The 21,263-nt window shown below is 43.6% G+C and overlaps 1 long non-coding RNA gene across 2 annotated transcripts in view; it reads left to right on the forward strand.

Annotated features, from left to right (window-relative positions):
• Positions 1-21,263, forward strand: part of LOC137227638 (uncharacterized) — a 619,814-nt gene that overhangs the window by 550,925 nt on the left and 47,626 nt on the right. The window contains exons 7-8 of one of the 2 annotated variants that reach the window (XR_010944939.1): positions 4,948-5,043; positions 14,860-15,013. The exons of the other annotated variant lie outside the window; for it this stretch is intronic. This is a non-coding gene — a long non-coding RNA (uncharacterized lncRNA). The remainder of the gene's footprint in view (positions 1-4,947; positions 5,044-14,859; positions 15,014-21,263) is intronic. 2 annotated transcript variants of the gene reach the window in all.

The raw sequence follows: 21,263 nt of genomic DNA on the forward strand, positions 1-21,263 counted from the left end.
CTTCTAATTGACTGAAGGAAATCTAAATGGAAAATAAGACATCAATAATTTGTGTGATTATCACTTAGCCATCTTCTTCTTCAAAGAGGAACCATTGGGCCAACAGTGATCGAGACTGCTCTGATTCCTGGTCAACACCCATGTGGCTACCCCAACCATCTGACTCCCTGCAAAACCCCTGACTAGTAGTCTTTTATCCCTCACACACTGGCAGTTTGTGGAACCTCATATAGATTCAGAGCCATTCTCATCTCAACTCAAAAGAGAAAAAGTCTCCCTGTGGGAATCATCACTGAGAAGAATTACTGGCCTTTCAAGGTCAAGTACTGAAGTCACATGAAGTCACTGAGGACCTCTTTCTTTGCTACTGGGGACTGCGACACATTTCTTCACAGCCCGTTCATTTAGAACTTCCTTCTCTATTCATATTTCCTGATACCCTTCATGCAACTCATAGAGAAAAAGGCCACAGGCAAGTGGATAATGCAGATGAACACAGCCCTTCACCAGAAAGTCTTAGATTCATAGATTCTAAGAAGATTCTAAGAAACCATGGGTTAGTGGGGATCATCTAGTCCAGTCTCTCACCCATGGGGGTTCCCTTTTCAGCTTCTCTAACAATGGCACTGTGGCCTCCATTTGAACCCCGCAAGTGACGGGGGATTCTACCTCATGAAGCTGATACAAGAGAGAATAGAACTAACACAACATTGTAAAGCAACTATACTCCAATAAAAATTTTAAAAACAAAAAATAAAAGACCTATATCAAGTAAAAAAGAAAGAGAGATAGGACACTCTCTTTGAGTTTCTAAAGGGTTCTCCTTAGAAAGAGGGACCTGACCTCCGGGAACCTAGGATAGAACCTCAAAAAAAGCAGATTTCAACTTCATACGAGGCAGAAGACCTTGAGAGAAAGACCTGTCCAAACTGAGTTCATGGTTTCATCCTCAGTTGTTCTCTCTCCTTCCTTCTGATACAGAGGGTCTTCCTGCCTAACCACTTACAATCCACTATTTTTGTTGGGAAAGACTTCCTGGTATGGAGCCACAAGTCTTCAGGGAGCTTCTTCTGGTTTGTCCTTTTTTATGCTCATGGAGAAATAGTGGCCATCCCATTCTTTTAATAAGAAGAAACCTTCAGAATTTGCTAATGGGGTCATGTCTTTCTTTAAACCAGATTAACAAGCAAAGGGAGTCCCACATCCACCCAGCAGACTAAAGAGAGAAAGAATCCTTAGGCAAGAGCCCTCCCCTGACAGTGATGGGTTAAAAGCAGAGGATGCTGGTAACCGGGGCTGCCTCTCAGCTCTGCCAGCAGTCATGGCTTAGCCTCCATCAACAGGGCCCCCACCCATCCAAGCAGAGGCACACAGCTTGATTGCAGGGGTCATGGTTATGTTTATATAAATGGATCAGACATCACCTAAAGTCCTGAAACTTGCTTTTTTTTTTTTTTAATTTTATTGAAGTAAAGTTGATTTGCAATGTTGTGTTAATTTCTGCTGTACAGCAAAGTAATTCAGTTATACATATGTATATGTTCTTTTTCATATTCTTTTCCATTATGGTTTATCACAGCATATTAAATATAGTTCCCTGTGCTATATAGTAAGACCTTGTTATTTATCCATCCTATATATAATAGTTTGCATCTGCTAATCCCACACTCCCAATCCTTCCCTCCCTTACCCTCCTCCCCCTGGGCAACCACAAATCTGTTCTCTGTGTCTGTGAGTCTGATTCTGTTTCATAGATATGTTCGTGCAACTTACTTTTTAAAGTAATGGTTACTTTATTCATTTTTTATTATTATGAACATCTTTATCTGTACATATAGGCCTATCTCATTCATTTTACAGGCTGAGTAGTAGTCTATTAAGTGGATACACATAATTTATTTACATAATCTGCTTTTATTGGACATCTGAGATATTTCCAAGTCCTTCCAAAACTACAGTGACAATTCTATGCATACATACATTTGTGTGCACTTCTGTTAGCATTCTCTAAAATATGTGAATATCTTTTCCTTCACTTTTTACTACAATAAACAGTTAGAACCTTTTTGCATACATCTCTGGGCACAAGTGTAGTATTTCTAAGAATATATCCTCCAAAGCAGAATTTGGATCAGAGAATTCCGAATATTCAGAGGGGATGAATATTTTTAAAATTTACTGCCAAATTGTCCTCCTAAAGATCTTACCAATTTATATACTTTCACCAGTAAGAGTATGAAAGTGTCTGCATCCCTCATATATACTACAACTCTGGTTATTTTAAACTTTTTAATTTTTGCTGATTTGTTAGGTAGAAAGGTGACTTTTTAAAAAAAGAATTGCATTTCCCTGGTCATTGGTGAGGTTGAGCATTTTTTAATATCTTTGTTGATATTTTTACTTCTTCTTCAGTGATTTGCCTGTTCAGAGACTTAGCTGGTTTTTCTTTGTCTTTTGTAATATTGATTTACAGGAGCTCTTTAAACAATTAATGCTTTCTTAATACTTTATCTGTTTTATATGCTATAAAAATTTTCTCCTGGTCTGTCACTTATCTTTTAATTTTGCTTATCTTTGCCCATTTTTCTGTTGACTTATTTAGATTTTCCCATTGATTTGTAAAGACTTTTTCTATCCTAAGGATATCCATCTTTGTTGTAAATCTTGCGAATATGTTTTTCTTTTCTGTTTTAGACTTTCTTGAGTGGAGGAGATGTTTTATGTTTGTTTTGGCACATATACCTTTGTATATCATAAGTCTTTAGAAAGGTTTTCCCCACCCTGAGATGCGATATTCACCAATATCTTCTTTAGGTTTTCCTAGCTGTGATTCTTTAATCCATCTGGAATTGATTTTTTTGTGCGGTATGCCGTAGGAATCTCGTTTTTTTCTTCCAAAATAGTTGGTCAGATTTCCCAATATCTTTCATCAAATTAGTCATCCTTTCCTCTCTGGTTTGTAATCCCAACTTAGTCATATATTTTTTATTTGGACTTGAAAGAGGTAGACATTTTTATTATCAGCAATCTTGACTTCATTTACAAGGGAGAGATGAATTATTTGTTTTGCATGGGAAAGGAGAGTGTGGTGGCGGATAAAATCAGGAGAAGGCAGTTAAGATAGTAATGGAATTTATTGTGAAAAAGGAAAGTCTGAGGAAAAAATGGGGAAAGAGAAAACTACTGAGTCATTAGAAGGAATGTGTTATCAAAACAACAGTGGCCACAGGGAAGGAATATTCGTGAGCGTCTCACAAAGGGAAGGATGCAAGCAGAACTGAGTTGGTTGTCCAGGGCTCCCAGCTGAAGGCAAAGGTCGCAAGTCAGCTCCCCTTGCCACATGACCTAAGTGGCTCTCACTAGGCCTGGCACAGAGTGCGTGTCAAGTCAGGGCTGTTAATTAATTAACAACTATGAAGAACTGGCATTGGGGCTGTATATTTAACATATATGTGAAGCTTATCCTGTAACATTTACGTTATGTGTAAAATACGTATAAAGCTTTACTTTAAAGCTGAAAGCTATTTAAACTTTAAAGTAATACCTGTCCGTCATTAAAGCGAGCGAGAGAGAAAATAGAGGACAGAATAATGCTAGGGTTAGGATTAGCTTTTTTGAGCACCTGCTAGGGTCCAGAATGTTATTAGCTGCTTTACATATATTTTATTTCATAAAGAAGAAAATTAGAACTCCTGTAATCCCACCGCTTGAGATTAACCACCATTAACACTCTGCTGTATTTCCGTCCAGTCTGGTTCTTCTCATAAATGTTTTATAACAATATCTAACATTTATTGAGCTGTTACATGCCAGAACTAATAAAAAACACTTTACTAAACTTCATAACAATCCTAAGAGATAGGCACTATTATTATTTTAATTTTATAGATAAGGAAATGGGGACTAGTGAGGTTAAATAATGGACCCTGGTTCTGTATAACCAGTTTTGTAGATTACTTTTTATCGCTTACGCTTATATCAGGAATGTTTTCCCACATTATAAACTATCCCGCAGAAGAGATCACTTAATAGCTACATAATATTTCTGTTCAAGCGTTAGTGATTTTTTAATAGAATAAATACTGCTGGTGGTGCTCATTTTGAAATGTATAGAAATATTGGATCACTATGTTGTGTGCCAGGAACTAACACAGTGTCGTAGGTCAATTATACTTCAAAAACAAACAAACTCAGAAAAAGAGATCAGATTTGTAGTTACCAGAGGCTGGGGTGGGGAGGGGAGAAATTGGATGAAGATGGTCAAAAGGTACAAACTTCCAGTAATAAGGTAAATAAGTGCTATGGATATAATGTACGACATGATTAATATAATTAGCACGTTGTATGTTGTATATGCAAAATTATAAGAAAGTAAATCCTAAGAGTTTTCATCACCAGGAAAAAATTTTTTTTTCCTTTTTTAAAATTTTATATCTCTAAGAGATGATGGATGTTCACTGAACTTGTGGTAATTCTTTCAGGATGTATGTAAGTCAAATTATCATGCTATACACCTTAAACTTGGACAGTGCTGTATGTCAGTTATATCTCAATAACACGGGAAGAAAATAAATTAAAAGTAAAATAAAATAAAAGAATAAATACTGCTGTTAGGAACAGCCTTGTACTTAAAACTTTGTGTGTATCTGAGCACTCAGATTAAAAAAATAATAAGTGGAATTACTGAGTCAACTTTTTTTCAGGCTCTTTCTACATATTGTCAAATTGCCTTCGAGAAAGCTTCAACCATTTTACACTCCACCAGCAATAAATGAAAGTACCCATTTAATGCCCCAGCCAACACTAAGTATTTTTAATTTTAAATTCTAACCAATTTAAATGGGTAAGCAATTATAAATCATCATTTCAGTTTTTTCATCATAAAGGAGAAACAAAACAGGATTTTATTTCTTTCAAAATTTTAATTAAGCCTCTCTCATATGCCAGGCACTCTTCTGGGGGCTAAGGATGGGACAGTGAACAGGACAAACCCTACCCCTGCCTTCGTGGGACTCAAACCTAACATAGAGGTACATTCAACAGGTAATGAACAGATTCCAGGTGTTAGCTCTATAATAAGTACTTAGAAGCACTTAGTGTTCACCGGCCCCTTCTAAAGTAAAGCACTAAGAACTCATTTGATCCTCACAACAATTCTTATGGATAGGTACTATTATTACCCCCATCTTACAGGTGAGGAAACTGAATCACCAAGAGGTCAAGTAACTTGCCCAAGGTCAGACAACAAGTAGCAAAAGCGAGATTCAGACCCAGGCAACCCAGATTCAGTGGCCTTTACCTCTGCTATCCCTCTATTGAAGGACAGAGTATAGGGCATGCTGAGACACTGAAGAGTAGAAAGAAGATAAACGAAAATAGAAAAATTAAAACAAAGTGGATTCAAATAAACAGTAAAAGGATCAGAAATGGAAGTCCATTTGGGTCAGAAATATTACTGTGAGGTACTTAACTGTGTCTTTGCCCTCCTTTGTTCAGAGGAGTAGGTGAGAATGACACGTGGCAGAAACCTGCAGGTCCTACACACATGGGACAATAAACCTGGAACAGTCCAAAGACAGAGGAAAGGAATGGTCTAAATTCTCCTGCTATGAGGCAGCAGAGGAGGGAAGAAGGGTGCAGCCCCTGCCTTCCTAGACCTTCAGGAATGGGAAAGATAAAGGGCTCAATCCCAGCAGCATTCAAAACTGAACAGATGAGGAGAAAATAGAAACTTGTACATTTCCTGGGCTTCTGGCTAAGTGATCTCCCAGCTTGGCCTGAGGCTACCACCCCCACTGGCAGGACCTGCGGTTTTGCAGACCTTGGGGTGACGCTGCTGTGGGCTGCAGCGCCATCTAGCAGATGTGACGGTGAAATGGCACCCGAACCAACTCGGCCATTCTGAAGTCCTTAGAAAGACAAGTACTGTACCCCACTGTGCTAAGTGCTGAGGTTGCCACGATGAATAAACAAGCCTCTGTCCTTGAGAAGGTCACTGTTCATCTGAGGAGACCATCGCAGGTTCTAGAGCAGAGATTTATGCAAGTGTTTAGGGAACAGGGGCTAAGGAGGCTGACCTTCCCTGCGGTTCAGGGAAGGCTACACAGAAGAAGCAATAATTCAAACCAGGTCTCAAAAGATGAGGAATTATTTGTCAAGCAGTAGACAATAGAAGGAACTTACAGGCAATGGGACCAGAAGTTCAAAGGCCCAGAGATGTGGAAGAGTTCAATGCATTCGGGAAAGGTTGGAATATTCAAACCACAAGCCACTGGCAACCTTTCAGACCAGCTAGTTCCATGTTTAATGGATGAAGTTACGAAGATTCAGGCAAGGAGGGGACCTCATGCAGATTCACACCCAAGTTAGGAGTGTCCACACTGGAACCCATGTCTCCTGGCCACAGGAGATCAAGGCCTGCTACCAGCTCTCTGGAGAAGTCGTGGCCACCTGGCGGGGCCCAGCAGTAAGGCTGGGCACATGGAAATTTGACCTTGAACTCAAGAAGAACTGCTTGCATTCAGAACCTACCTCTACCCCTAGCTAGGTGAGGTTTTCAAGTTACTTATTCTTTTCAAGCCTCAGTTTTCTTATCTGTCAGATGGGAACCATCATAGTCCTCACTTCATATGGCTGTTGTGAGACTAGAAAGAGTTAATCCATGTTAAGTGCTTGACACGATGCCCAGTATATGCTGAATGCTTGGGGATCAGATATTAAGCCTGCAATTTTAATATTGTCACTTTTTATTGCAGTATTATGATATTTTTCTTATTTGAAAGCATTTATTATTATTAATTGATTGTTTACTATTTATTATTTTTACTGTTTCTTATTATGTACTAAGAACTTACTGAAGGAACTGGGGCTATTCTGTCTGAATAAGGATAAACACAGAAGCCACAGTCCTGTTTTCAAAACTTGAAGGGTTGTGCTAGAACAGAAGGAGTGGAAATCATCTGAGGGGCCCCGGGGGCCCAAGCCAGGCACCGCGGTTGAGAGCTGCAGGAAGGCAGATTTTAGTGTAGTGTAAAGAGCTTTCCTACCCTTCAAGTGGCCCTGGGCGGAAGTTATTTACTTGTTGTTGGAAATGTTCAGTGTGAGACCAGATGACTATTGATCGCTGCCACACCCCACCTTGCATGGGGCAGGAAGTCATCTAGCCCATTTCACTATCTGATGCCTTAAATATCTAATTGAGCTCTGCTTTCTAGGGGAATATGATTTGGTAGGTCATCTGGGAAGACAGCTGTCTATGTTTATAAATTTCAAAGTCATGAGCAATGCTCAAAGAAGTCAGGATCCAAAATGTATAACCCTGTTTTTCAGAGTAATTCATTAGATTTAAGCTAAATGTGAGGAAAGGCTGAGATGCCCATGTCAGCCTGGAGACAGGGGGAATGGTCCAGAGAAACTGAAGACAACTCAGCCTTACTCCCCAAGTGCTGCCTGGAGAATGTGTCTTCATTCTGAGGAGATGGGAAGGGCTCTTACGATCCTGACAGCCATAGAGGGTGCAGAGGTATCGCCTCAAATCATTAAATAACAGAACACATCAAATGCTCCCTATTCAAACATTTATGCAGGGTCTGCTACGTGCGAGCACTTGGAATATAAAAGTGAATCCAGAAACCAGAGTCTAGATGAGGCCAGGAGGGGTACAGTCTAGGAAGGTAATAAGACCTGGGCACAGAATAATTTCAGTCCACAATGGAAAGGACTAGTGTTAATAGACGGGCCCTTGGGGTCACATGACTCTCACAGGAGGCAGCAGTGGAGGAAGTGATATTTGAGCTACGCCTAGAATAACACGTAGTATTTGAACCCAAAATGATGAGAGGGAAGAGCTTCTCAGAGGTAACAGCAATGTAGGCAACAGCGTGGGGGGCCTAAAAGCACGGCTTAGGGGTGGATAGAGCCCCACTGTGGCTGGAGTTTAGGGAGTGTAAGGGGTAGTGCAGGATATAAGATCAGAGAAGGCATCATATAGCAATTCACCTCCCTGGTGTGTACCCAAGAGAACTGAAAACATGCCTCCACGTAAAAAAACACGTACACTAATGCTCATAGCAGTATTACTCAATAACAGCTGAAAAATGGAAACAACCCAAATACAATGTAGTGTATCTACACAATGCAATGTTATCCAGCAAAACAAAAAACAAAAAAAAGGAATGAAATAGTGATCCATGCTACAGCGTGGATGAAACTTGGAAATGTGCTAAATGAAAGAAGCCAGGCACAAAAAAACACCTGTCATATGATTCCATTTACATGCAAGGCCCAGAATAGGGAAACCTATAGAGACAGAGAGATTGGTGATGGCCTAGGGCCGGGGGCGGTTAGGAGTTGATGGCCAAAGGGCATGGGGTTTCTTCTGGGGATGATAAAAATGTTCTAAAATTGGTTATGGTGATGGTTGTACAACTCCATGAATATACTAAAACCCATTGAATTGTACCCTTTAAATGGGTGAATCGTGTGGTATGTGAACTGTATCTTAGTACAGCTATAACAAGCAAGCAAACCAAATGGTCCTTCCCAGAGTCAGCATGAGAATCAGTGGGAGAGACCACAGAAAACACCTAATCGACCTCCCCCAGTGGTGCAGAAGGGGACATTAAGGCCCAGAGAAGGGAAGGATTCACCCAGGGTCTCGCAGTGAGTCAGCGACAGAGCTGGAACTAGACCGCACGGCTCTGCTGCCTGACTCAGGGTCCCTGCTATGCCCAGCGCTACTCTCCTTACTTTTCCACTCCTAGAAATGCAACCCTCAAGCAGACTTCACAGCCACAGCTGCCTGACAGTCTACCTGGAGAAACAGGGAAAGGGCAGCAGAGTCATAAGATTTGCTTCCTAACTCAGGGTTGGAAGAAAGGCCATAGATGAGGTTGATATCCCCTTTGTAATCATCTCACCAGATGGTCATCCAGCAACCTTTGAACATCCTGGGTGACAGGATGACAGATTGATACCTCCAAAATATCCTCCTTCCATCTTTGAACAGCTTTGTGGTAAATAGAATTCCATCTCCCTTTACTCCGTGTATAGGGAGGTCTAAGGGGTATACTTTAGCCAGACTTCTGTGGGAGGCCTTAAAATGAACTGCAATTGTGTTTGCATCTCTTTCCCTCACTTGGTCAGGTATTTCTAAGGGCAGGGGCTGGGTCTGAGTTTATATCCCAATGTCCCAAAATAGAGCCAGCACAGGGAAGGCAGTTCTGAATGTTTGGTGAAAGAATGAGTGAACCAAAAAGAGAAACCATAGGGTTTGATGCTCTCTAACCAAGCCCTTCCCCTGGAGAGTTTCTCTTTCCTTGGTTTCAGCGACATGACCCAATCCTGACGCTCCATGCATTTGGGGGCCCCTCCACTGCCTTCAACACTGTCTTCTGCTCATGAATGATAGCATTTTTCAAAGGGTACACTTCAGATTTTCTGGCTCTTCCCACTGTTAGAGAATTCCTCTACTCTCTCAGCTCACTCCAGGATGCTCAGCCAGACTCACCACTTGGGTGAACTTGGGTGGCCACCAGACATCCCCGCTGAATGACCCTCATCACCACAGATGTCCAAACTGATTCATCATACCTTTGCCAAGAGACATACCCTCCCAAAGTTTTCCTGCCTCTTATTAGTACCAAATACAGCAGAAAAATATTTCCTTACACTAGCAAGTACATTTGCATTCTCATTTTTTTAATGCACAGCGTTTCTCCCATTCAAACAAAATCAGGAGGCTGAGACGTTCAGGACTTACCGCCTCAGAACAAATCCCGCATAGCTGAAATGTAAAGGGAAAGCAAAGAATCAAATTCTTGGCTTTTGAAGTTCATAGCAAGAAGCGTCTTAAAAGCCAAGATTCTGGTTTGGAAGAGCCAGGCTTTTTCAGATAGACTAGAGCTCTGTCTTCTAGAAGCATGATTTGGGGCATAAAAAGCAGAGTTTAAGGAACTGGGACTTTAAATTCCAGCCATTCGTGGCTTTTCCTACTCCCTTTAAATATCAGCTAAGCTACTCTCACACCTTCACTCCCTCTCAACTGCACTGCTCCAAGCTGAGCCCTCCCAACTCCAGGCCTGGGATGTTGTAACTGCTCCTTACCGAGTGCAATGGCTCTACCCCATGCTCCCCCATCCACCTTACACAGTCTACTGCAGTGGTCCTTACACATCCTACCTCAGACCCTTCCAATGTCTCCTCTTTGCCCTCTAGAAACAATTTACATCAATTCAATAAATACTTACTGAACAGGATAAGTATTCTTATCAATCTAGCAGAGATTGGGGTTAGTCAATTAAAACCCCTGGACCAAATCAGGCCCACCAACTGGTTTTGTAAATAAAATTTTATTGGAACACAGCCCCACTCACTCATTTACATATTGTCTACCGCAGCTTTTGTGCTAAGAAGGCAGAGTCAAGTAGCTGTAACAGAGGGAGTATGGCCGAAAACACCTCAAATATTCACTACCAGGCCCTTTACAGAAAATGTTTACTGACCCATGTGCTAGATGCTGAGGATTCCACAGTGGATGAAATACACATGGTCCCCTGCTGCTTATAGATGAGGGTGTTCCACCCCAGGCCCTTGCCTACCACTTCTGCCCTGTCTCCCACCGCCCTCTATCCAAGTCCTCTGAGAGTACACCGGTTCCTAGATTTTGGAATTCACAGATCAATAAAAACAATTTTTTTAATCACAGAGAATTAACATAGGATTATCAGATAGGTACATTTTTTAAAACCAACTACCATCTAATATCACCATCATTTTATAAGGAAAAAAACATTTTAACGTTAAAAAGCAGCAAGGATATCTCTAAAAATAAAGAAGAATTCCAGAAGCTACCTTAGTTTTACAAAAGTCATTCTGTGGACTTTATTTTCCCCATTGCTGTGAATGATGACCCTTCTTCACTAATCATCACAGGTCTGTGGGCAGTCGCATGGGACCTTTGATCTAGTCTAGGCAAACTGGTTTACTTTGTATTACCCAAATTTGCTATGGCTCCTCCCATGCAATTTTGCATCGGGAAAGCTCTTCCTCCTATTCTTCTGCTCATTGTTCAAAGCCCAGCTCATTAGCAGCAGAAGCTTAAGCTTCCCTCCAGCAGCAATCTAAAGACCCAGCTGCTCAAAGTTGCACGCAGGCTGTCGGCCACGGAGCAGGGTGACAGGAGGGCCTCCTGGAGTGTGGCCCTTCCACTGGCACAAGCAGGTGAAGCCCTTTGACACAAGCATGCTGACAGCTCCACAGTGAAGGCTCGCAAATGCCCGAGAGGTGAACACCAGCTTCCGGACGAGTCTCTCACAAGGGCCCCAGGCAGCGGCCAGCTCCCAATCAGCAGGTGGTGGCAGCAGACACTGAGAGAGGTCGTCTTACTGGCAGGCAGCCCCAGGATACTGGGTACTCACTGCTCACGTGAAGCTTCTGGAATCCCCTTATACAATCCTGAGAGCTGTGGAAAAACAAATTATGGCTCTGTGATGAAGATAATCCCAGCAAGGCCTGGTGCCAAGCATGCTTCTCTGCCTGACTTTCCTTCAGGGACAAACATGCTCCAGGCTCCCCTGCTGACCCAGCACCTCCTCCCTCCCCTGATGTGTCTGTGTGTGATCACTTGCAAACCCTCCACCGTGGGTGAGATATGAACAGTAAGCACCCCATCTCTTTTTACCAGCGGAAGTGGGGCTGCATTTCTCTAACTGCCCTCCACATTAGGGTGAGAGGTCTCCTTGTCCTTCTGAGACGGTTTATAGCCAAGTTGTTTTGCTTCTCAGTCATTTAATCCCTGTTGACTGTCTCAGTCATTTGAGACAAACAGAGAAAAAAAAGGTTAAATTTCCAAGGGGAAATTAGAGACCCTGAGGCAAAACTGGAAAGAAGTCTTGGGATCACCTGCCTCAAACACCTCCCACTACAAAGAAGGAAACTGAGGCCCAGACAGGGAAGAGAATTGCTCAAGACCTCACAGGGAGAGCTGGAACTAGAAATAAAACCTCCTTGGTTAGCCCATCTTCAACTAGACGCTGAAATGTCTAGATTGTCATTCCGTATAATCCAGAATTAAGGTAGTATTCCTTCTAGAAAACAGGAGAATGTGTACCAGCTCAGATTAGGACGTGGTAAGGAAAGGGGAGTCTGGGTGAAGAGGGAGAACGTCCCAGGCAGCACAAAATGACATGTCAGACACTCACCCTTCGTAGTAGCATTTCTGCTAAAGGCTGGAGGAACAGGGTCCCCAAATTTTAAGTAAAGACACCACAAAATTTGTTCTCTTAAGACCTTCATATTCAGCCCAGATGGGGAAGCCGAGGTCCGAAGAAGGGGGCAGGAATCAAGTGAAGGTCATGCACCGTCAGGTGGAGGGTGGAGTTAGGAGCGTGGCCTCAGAGGGTCTGGTCCAGCTCTCTCCTCAGCAGTTGCTCAGACTATCAGCCATCCCTGTCCTGGGGCTACCGGCCAGTCCTGAACTTGGGACTTCATCTCAGCTTTCCCTACAGAGAGTCAGCTGTTCTTTCGGACCAGTTGGTGCCAGGCTGATATTGCATTCCTCTCCTTGGCCCCCGAGCCAGGGACACGCTTTCCTGCAGCCCGATGCCATCCCCCATGGCGTGATTTCTGTATGGTGGCCCAGGGAACAGCTGGTTGGAGGGTGGCAGGCTGAGGCTCTGAGTCAGGCCTGGCTAGCTCTATGAAGATCACCTGCCCACCAGGAGGGCTTGGGTTTTACTGCCTTCTGGCCATGTGTCACAGCAAGACATGCTAAACTCTCCCTGTGACTTGAGGACATGGCTTGGGCTGTCTGGGGCAGGTGGGGCAAGGTCACTGAAAGCAATCCAGGCAGCACCCCTTTCCTGGGGGTGTTGTCAGGCAATGCAGCAAGGAGGCACTGGTCCTGGCGCCTGCCCTCATGCAAGGGAAACCGTCTTGACCTCAGAACCCCCATTCCAGACCCATGTCCAGCATTGCTGGACCGGTCTAGGAAACCAGCAGACCAGCTCGGCAAAAGGTAGAGCGGAGAGAGGTTCCTTTCCCTAAAGAAAGAGTCCAGAGCATCAGAAAGTAGCACCCTGGCCCATGGCCCAGATCCCCCAGCTTCTGTAGGCCAAAGGACCTCAAAGATCTTCTAGCCCAAGTCCTTCATGGAACAGGAAAGAAAACAGAGGCCCAGAGAGGGGAAGGAGTTTTCCCTGGGTCACACAGCAACTTACAGCCAGGACTAAAATCCAGCCCTGCTGTTCAGTCCAGTTCTCAGCCCACAAATGCTTTCAGAGCGTGGAGGTGACAGATGTCACTCTGGCCCCCAAAGGGTCATGAGGGAAACATTACTAAGAGCCACCAGGTGCCCTCACGGGGTGAGTACTAAGTGTAGTTGCCCTGTACAGAGCTGGGATTGCACAAAGCATATATATGCATTGCCTTTTTTAATATGTTCAGCAATCCTATAAGGTAAGTGTAATTATTATCATCATTTACTTGAAAATTAACCAGGAGGCCTTCACTGGACCCCCTCTAGTCATCCCTTGTCCTTGTTATCCCCTCACTGTCACATCCAGTCAATGGACCAGTAAAACCAGACATCTCTAGAGCACCCCGGGAACAGAAAGGAAGGGAGCTATAAACAGAATTCCAGTTGCCCGAGGTCTCAAGGACCACAATACGGACTCTGCTAAACATCATTCCGAACCCTGCTCCGACCACTGAAGCAGAACAGCCTGGGAGCATCCAGCGCTCGCCCCCCGGGGGGGCTCACCCTACAACCAGCACAGGACCTGGTGGGCTCACCTGAACCAGAGTCTCCCTGCAAACATGTGCTGGGAAGAAGCTTGGCCCACAGTAACCCCAGCCCCTCTATTTTTGTTCCATCACACACGCCAGGGCTCTCTTTGCCTCTCCTCCCCACACCCCCGCTCTCTGCCTGACAGCCAGCTGCCTGTCCATTTGAGGAAGCTGCAGTTAGAGCCTCTGCAGTCTCCCTGCCAGCCCAGTGATGCCCTGTTATGGGTGTGCTCTCCCTGTGACTCAGACCCAGCCAATAGACAAACTGGAGGGAGGGAGGTGGCCCGGAGAGGGAGGTCTCTAGAAAAGCAGTGGAGGAACTTGAAGGCACTGGTGCCGTACAGCCTGAGGAAAAAAAACTCAGGGAAACACATGCACATCCCTGGAAGGGTGTTAGGAGCAGAGAGAGCAGATTCACTCTGAAGGGCTCCAGAGGCCAGAGTGGGAGGGTGGACACACTGGACCTATTTTAGCTCAAAACATGAAAAAGCTTCTTGACTATCCTAAGACTGCCCAGGGTACATTAGGTCAAATGGCAAGCACATCAAACCTGGAGTCAGGGAAGCCCAGACTGGAGCCTCAGCTCCCCGCTGTGCCTCAGCAAGCAAGATACTCAGCATTCACTATCTCTAAAATAATCTCATGAGGTGTATCTCAGAGACGCTCAGAACTCCTCGTAACACATCCAAAGGCAAACTTCAAATTCCCCAAGAGAAAAGAGGCTCGGCCTCCACACACACAGGCTGTGATCCCATCCAGGGCAGCCACAAAGAGCCAAGCCCACCAGGGCAGTGGGCAGAGAAAGGAGTCCTGGTCAGAAGCCAGACTAACCTGGGCTCAAGTCCTAGCTCTGCCTCTTGCCATCTCGACCTCTAGCAAGACGCTCAGCCTGAGCCTCTGAGTCTCAGTTTCCTTACCCGTAGAGTGGAGCTGTAAACCCCGCCCTACCTCCCTTATAGGGTTGGGGTGCGGATCAAACGAGGGAGAAGAACAAGCACCTTGGAGGCTATACGTTACTGATACCAAAAGCAATGGTGTGTTGAGAATTTCTGACTACAGTTATTTTTATCCCAGGAAGAACATGGATGACACAACAATTGCATTCAATGACAAATGTCCGTTCAACAAACATTCACTGGGCACCTACTGTGCCAGATTCTGAAGATGCAAACATAAAGAAGACAAAACTCTGTGACCTCCAAGACAAACTAAATGGGACGAGAAACATGTAAGTTACTCAGGATAGCAGAATGTGGGACACAGAGGTGTATCCAAGTTATGGTGAGAGCACAGAGGAGAGTGACCCTGCCCAGGACAGAGGGAGGCAGGGGTGAGGGCACCCGAGGAGGGAGTGTCTGGATAGAGGCTTAAGCATGAAGAGGAACATTTACACACCCAATAACAGACCATCAAGGTGTATGAGGCAAAAACTGACAAAGAATTGAAGGGAGAAATAGACAATTCTACAATAAAAGTTGGAGACTTCAATGCCCCACTCTCGATAGAATGGATAGAATAACCAGACAGAAGACAAGTAAGGAACTAGAGGACTGGGACAACTGAATAAACCAACTAGATCTAACAGACATAACTCAGAACGCTCTGCCCAACAACAGCAGCATATACATTCTTCTTGAGTACACGTGGGATATTGTCCAGGACAGACCATATGTTAGGCCACAAATTATGTCTCAATAGCCAAAAGATGGAATCAACCCAGTGTCCATCAACAGATGAATGGATAAACAAAATGTGATGTATACATACAATGGAATACTATTCAGCCTTAAAAAAGAAGGAAATTCTGACACATGCAATAGCATGGATGAATCTTGAAGACATTATGCTAGGTGCAATGTCAGTCACAAAGGACAAACACTGTATGATTCCACCCCTATGAGTTACCTAAAGTAGTCAAATTCATAGAGACAGAAAGTAGAACAGTGGTTGCCAGGGGCTGGGGGAAGGAATGGGGAATTATTAAGTGATGCAGAGTTTCAGTTCTGGAGACAGATGGTGGTGATGGTTGCACAACCACGTGAATGTTCTTAATGCCACTGAACCGTCACTGAAAAAAAAAAAAGGTTAAAATATTAAACTTTATGTTATGTATATTTTACCCAACTTTTAAAGATAAATAATTGTAAAAAATAAAAGAATGAGGAGGGAGTGTTCTAAGCAGTCCGGGTTGGAGAGAGAAGTCTAGACAGAAGAAACATCTTGTACTAAAGCACAGACGTACGAAAGCAACTGGTGTTCTCTGGAAATAGCGAAAGGCCCCGGACATGTGAGACACACAGAGGTAGCCTCAGTGGGCTGGAGAGGTTCCTGAATGTCCTGGAACATTTGCATGCCACTGACATGGGCTCCAGGGAAGATAGGGTCACAGCGTGGCTGAGAGCAGTCAGCCTGGGAGGAGGCTGGGAAGGGCAGACAGGACCGCCTCTAGAGAGACATTAAAAGAGAAACTGCTTTCCAGACAGCCTCAGCTCCCCAGACCTGTGGTCACCCTCTGTGGTCACCAGCCCAGTGCTGCGGCCAGAGTGACTCAAGACCTTTGCCTCCTGGGGCCACCAGCTGAAGACAGGAGGGATTCCCCTGAAAAATGCAACGGAGGGGGGCACTGGTGGGGGGCCCTGTGTGGGAAGCTTCTCTCTGCCATGTCATTCTCCCTGCACTGTGCAGTCTGTTTGGGTGGCAGCCTAGTGATGATGGGGAGCTTATCTCCCTGCAGGCTCGCCCTGTGGTTTTCACCAGCTCACAGAGAGGCAAGTTCCATAGCTCGAATGTGCATTTGGGCATGAGGAGTGGGAGGGGGCCTCTGTGAAGTCTGAATCAAGTGAATTTGGGAAAGCCCAAATCTGCAACTTATGAACAGTGACCTTGAGCAGCCCTGTGTCTATATGGGTCTCAGCTTGTCCATCTATAAAATAAAGGAGTTAGACCTATAAGTCCATTGTTATGCCTCTAACATTAAGAAGGACAGGACATTACTGGACATGTTTTAGTAATTCAACAATCAAGTATGTGTGTGCGCGCGCACACACACACACACACACACACACACACGGATGGGGCAAAATGTTCTTTTCCCCTTGAGTCTCTCATCTACGTTAGTCTAGGTTTGACACCACTGAGTGAATTTCCTCTGTGATTGCCATCTCTCTCTCCCTCTCTCTAGTTCCCTTGGTTTCTTCCTCTTAAGTTGTCTTCCTTGTAATAGTAGGGGGAGCATGAGAGGGGGCTTGGCATACTGTGAATGGAGGGACAAGAATGGAGGCAAGTCCTTCCTCATCTAACCACAGGGTAAAAAAAAACTATAAAATATGCAAATCTATGAGTAAAATCAGCTCTTAGCTAAAACTGGTGTGTTATTCTACTCAAAACACCACTTGGTCTTTCTAAAGGAAGCAAGCCAAAGTTATTCATATATATATATATATATATATATATATATATACCCTCAAGGAAGAATTTGCTGGAAATTGGATTGTCAAAGGTCAATTTACCAAATGATCAAGTCACTTCATTACTGAAAATGTTCTTAGCATAACATTGCAGTTTCACCATCATGATAGCAAAAATTGTTCATGCCCTAGTTAGGTGGGCTAGTCCCGAGATATTGCAGGCTCTGCCATTGTCACCTACTGTCTCCAGGGGTCTCCATTCCAACCAGCTGGAAGGGGAGAAGCATGTGGATTAGCCTGCGTGGGAGGTGAACATCAGTGGCACCTTCTGTGGCCTGCCTCTAAGCCGCATGTCCACCTACAAAGGGGACTGGGAATGTAGTTCCTAAGCAGGCAGCCTCTCCACAGTGCCCTTCCTGGGAGCCCTGCAAAAGAATGTAAGTGTTGCAAACACCAAGTTCTTCTCCATTGCTCAACATCCTGCATAGACACATGTGGGCCTTTTCTTATACATGACTGCCTCCTCTACTCTGTGCCTGCCCCTGCCCAGACATGGAGTATGTGAATGAATGGACTTTTCCTTAGACATGGCTGTCATGTGGCCTTGCGTTTGGCCCCAGGTTTGGCATCTTCATCTCTTGGGCCTTGGCCTCTGCCTCCACCTCACCTCTGCATCTGCACTGGCATCTCCCTCGGCCCTGCCATTTCACAAACGGTGTCCCCTTCAACACAATCTTTTGTTTTCTCTATTTTAAAAAACCTGCGCCCTGTCCACCTTGGAGAGTAAGGCCTGTGAAGCTCTAGGAAACACTGTCTGCGGGCAGAAAGCTTAGCTCTGAGAGACTAAGTGGCTACACAGAGAGGCCACATTTTGAGTTCTTTGTGGTAACAATGGCAGAGGGAGCCACTGAGCTTTGAAACTGGGATAGCTGTCCTGGCCCCTCTTTGCTCTCACCACAGAAACCTCCCTAAACACACTGTTTAAATGAGGGAACAAAAAAAGAATGTGGGACTTCTGCTTCCAGCCAAGATGGAGTAACAGGGACCAATTTACCCTCTTTTACGAAACAAGAAAGAAAGAAGAGGGCGAGAAAGAGATGGAGGGAGGGAGAGAGAGAAAGGGGGAGAGAGAGAGAGAGAGAGAGGGAGGGAGGGAGGGAGGGAGGGGGAGGGAGAGGGGGAGAGAGAGAAAAGAAAGAGAGAAAGGAAGGAAAGAAGAAAGAAAGGAAGGAAGGAAGGAAGACAGTACATAAAACAGTGATTTTCAAGACATAGAAGTCACAAAACAGAAGACAACCATGCCTGAGAGACCAGAAGCAAACTGTCCCAATGTACTGCCTATGACAGTTCTCTGGCTGTGGCACCTGAGGGGGAATTGAGGCAGAGCCTGCAGACTCCCTGAGTCGAGGAGATGGAGCTGAGAGTCCAGGGGACCAAAGCAACCAGAGTTCGTAATACAGAGCACCAGAGAGGAGAGAACGCACAGTGAGAGGACCTCAGAAATCTGCATAGAACCCTCCGTGCATGCATCAACGACACATCATGTGAAGAAACTACCTGAAGTGGAGGAAAGAACCACCTGAAAGGACTGGAAGAAAAAAGGCCTGGTGCTCACACAGGACTGGGAACAGTGCCTACAGCCACCAGTCAGACTAAAAAAGCTCATAATTCACGGCACATGGGGTGAAGTGCTCAGGAGGGTCTTGCCTCAGCAGTGAGGAATGACTAGTCACAAACTGTGCTGCTCTAGACCCACCTAGCGAATTGTAAAAGTTAGACCTGAGAGAATCACAATGTTTCCAATACTTAACTATATCCAAGGTCAAAACTGGAGATATATAGGGATACAACATATCCAACTCCAACAAGGTAAAATTCACAATGTCTGATATCCAATCAGAGATTACCAGACATGCAAAAAATCAGGGAAACGTGACCCATAGTGAGGCCAACCAATGAAAACCAACTCAGAAGTAACACAGATGTTAGAATCAGCAGAGAAAGACCTTAGCAGGTATTAGAACTGTACTCCCAACATTCAAAAAGTTAAGTAGACATGGAGAATATTCAAAAGACCCAAATAAGACTTCTAGAGATGAAAACTATGTCTGAGATTTTAAAATACAGTATTTTAAAATTGGATTAACAGTGGATTAGACAGTGCAGAAAAAAAGGTTAGTGAACTTGAGAAAATAGAACTTTCTCCGGACGTGCAGGCCAAGCGGCCATGGCTCACGGGCCTAGCTGCTCTGCGGCATGTGGGATCTTCCCAGACCGGGGCATGAACCCGCGTCCCCTGCATCGGCAGGCGGACTTTCAACCACTGCGCCACCAGGGAAGCCCGAATAGAACTTTTAAAAATAAGAAGAGCATCAGTGAACTGTGGGGCAACTTCAAGTGAAGATGGACCAGCTTGCCTTGAGCTTTCACTCTTCCAACCCTCCCCTTTCAGAACCTCAAAGCTGGAGGATTACAACCAAGGGTGGTTTTGTCTTCCCACTGGTGCTTCGACTGAAAGGGTTTTTAAGGGGTATGAGTGTGTGTGTGTGTGTGTGCACGTGTGTGTGTTACATTTTTTAAATGTTTCATTTAAAGTGAAATACACCTATAGATAATTACACATATCATGAGTGTCCAGCTCACTTATCAAAAATATTTATAAAAACTTTTTATTTTGGAATAATGTTAGATTTGCAGAAAAGTTTCCTGTACTCCCTTCACCCAGTTTCTACTCATGTTAATGTCTTGCATAACTGCAGTACAATTAACAAGGGTACATCACTATTAACAAAACTACATTCAGATTTTGCCAGGCTTTTTCCATTATTGTCCTTATTCTTTTCCAAGATCCAATCCAAGATACTATGTTGCATCTTGTCCTGAAAGGTTTAAAGTTGAAACCCTGAACCACAGGGTTGCCTTATGAGGAGTTAGCAATCAGGAGTGATCAATAGTGGACCTGTGGTTACACTATCCACTACCCACACTTTATATTCACAGGGACAGATAGAGACTAGAACTCTTTGTTGGAAATCCCCCAATAGACATTACCAGAGTAGCATGAGTTCACTGGGAAAAAAAAATAGACATCTGAAAAAAAGACTACAAAACAAAATTACAATAAAAATGGCAAATAGAACACTGTGGACTATATGAAACAGAAGAATAGACCAAAAATTTAAAATAAACATAATAAATATTTGGATAATGAGACAAGGACAACAAATTATTTTAAAACCAAGTGGAAATATTCACATTAGATCAGACAGATGCAGATAAATGATAGGACAGATTTAGCTGAAGAATATATTAGTGAACTGAAAGATTAAAATGAGGAATTCTTCCAGATGTCAACAGAAAAAAAAAATTTTTTTAAAGAAACACAAAAGAAAAAAATTCTAAGAAATAAAGAGATTAGATGTAAAATTTTCAACATCCAAATAGGAGTTCTAACGAGCGAGGAAAACAAAAACAGAAAGGTGAAAATATTTGAACAAATAAATGGACATTAATTTTCTAGAATCAAGGAAAGATGAAGGATGTCACATTGAAAGTAGACAGAGAATGAAAGCCCATACTTAGATTGTAGTAATATTTTTTTTAATTGTCCCAAAGACAAAGGTAAAATTTGAAAAGACTTCCAAGGGTAGAGAATACCTACCTAGACAAAGCAGAGAAATACCTAGAGAAAGAGTAGACCATCTACAGAGAAGCATTAGTCTTTGCAGAAGAAGTGTTGGATACAAGATGAAAGTAATTTTTTTTAATTGAAAGAAAATAATCTGGAAGGTAGAACTTTATATCCAAAAATTGGCGTTAACATATGAAGGGTAGTAAAAAACATTCTCAGGCATACAAGGTACCAAAAGGGTTACCACACATTGAAAATAATTTTGGAAAAAGTACTCAAAATTTTAGACACATAAATCTAGGAAGGTAATAAAAAAAATCTAGCATGATTGAAAAAGGAAACAAAATCATTTTCATATAATGATGGCATAGGAAGGGGGTGGGGAAGAAACTGAAGGATATGAGAGCAGACTAGAGTATTTGTCTTTTTAGGGGAAAGAC

The sequence above is a fragment of the Pseudorca crassidens genome, chromosome 7 (assembly GCF_039906515.1).
Source record: "Pseudorca crassidens isolate mPseCra1 chromosome 7, mPseCra1.hap1, whole genome shotgun sequence".
In the NCBI taxonomy this organism is placed as follows: domain Eukaryota; kingdom Metazoa; phylum Chordata; class Mammalia; order Artiodactyla; family Delphinidae; genus Pseudorca; species Pseudorca crassidens.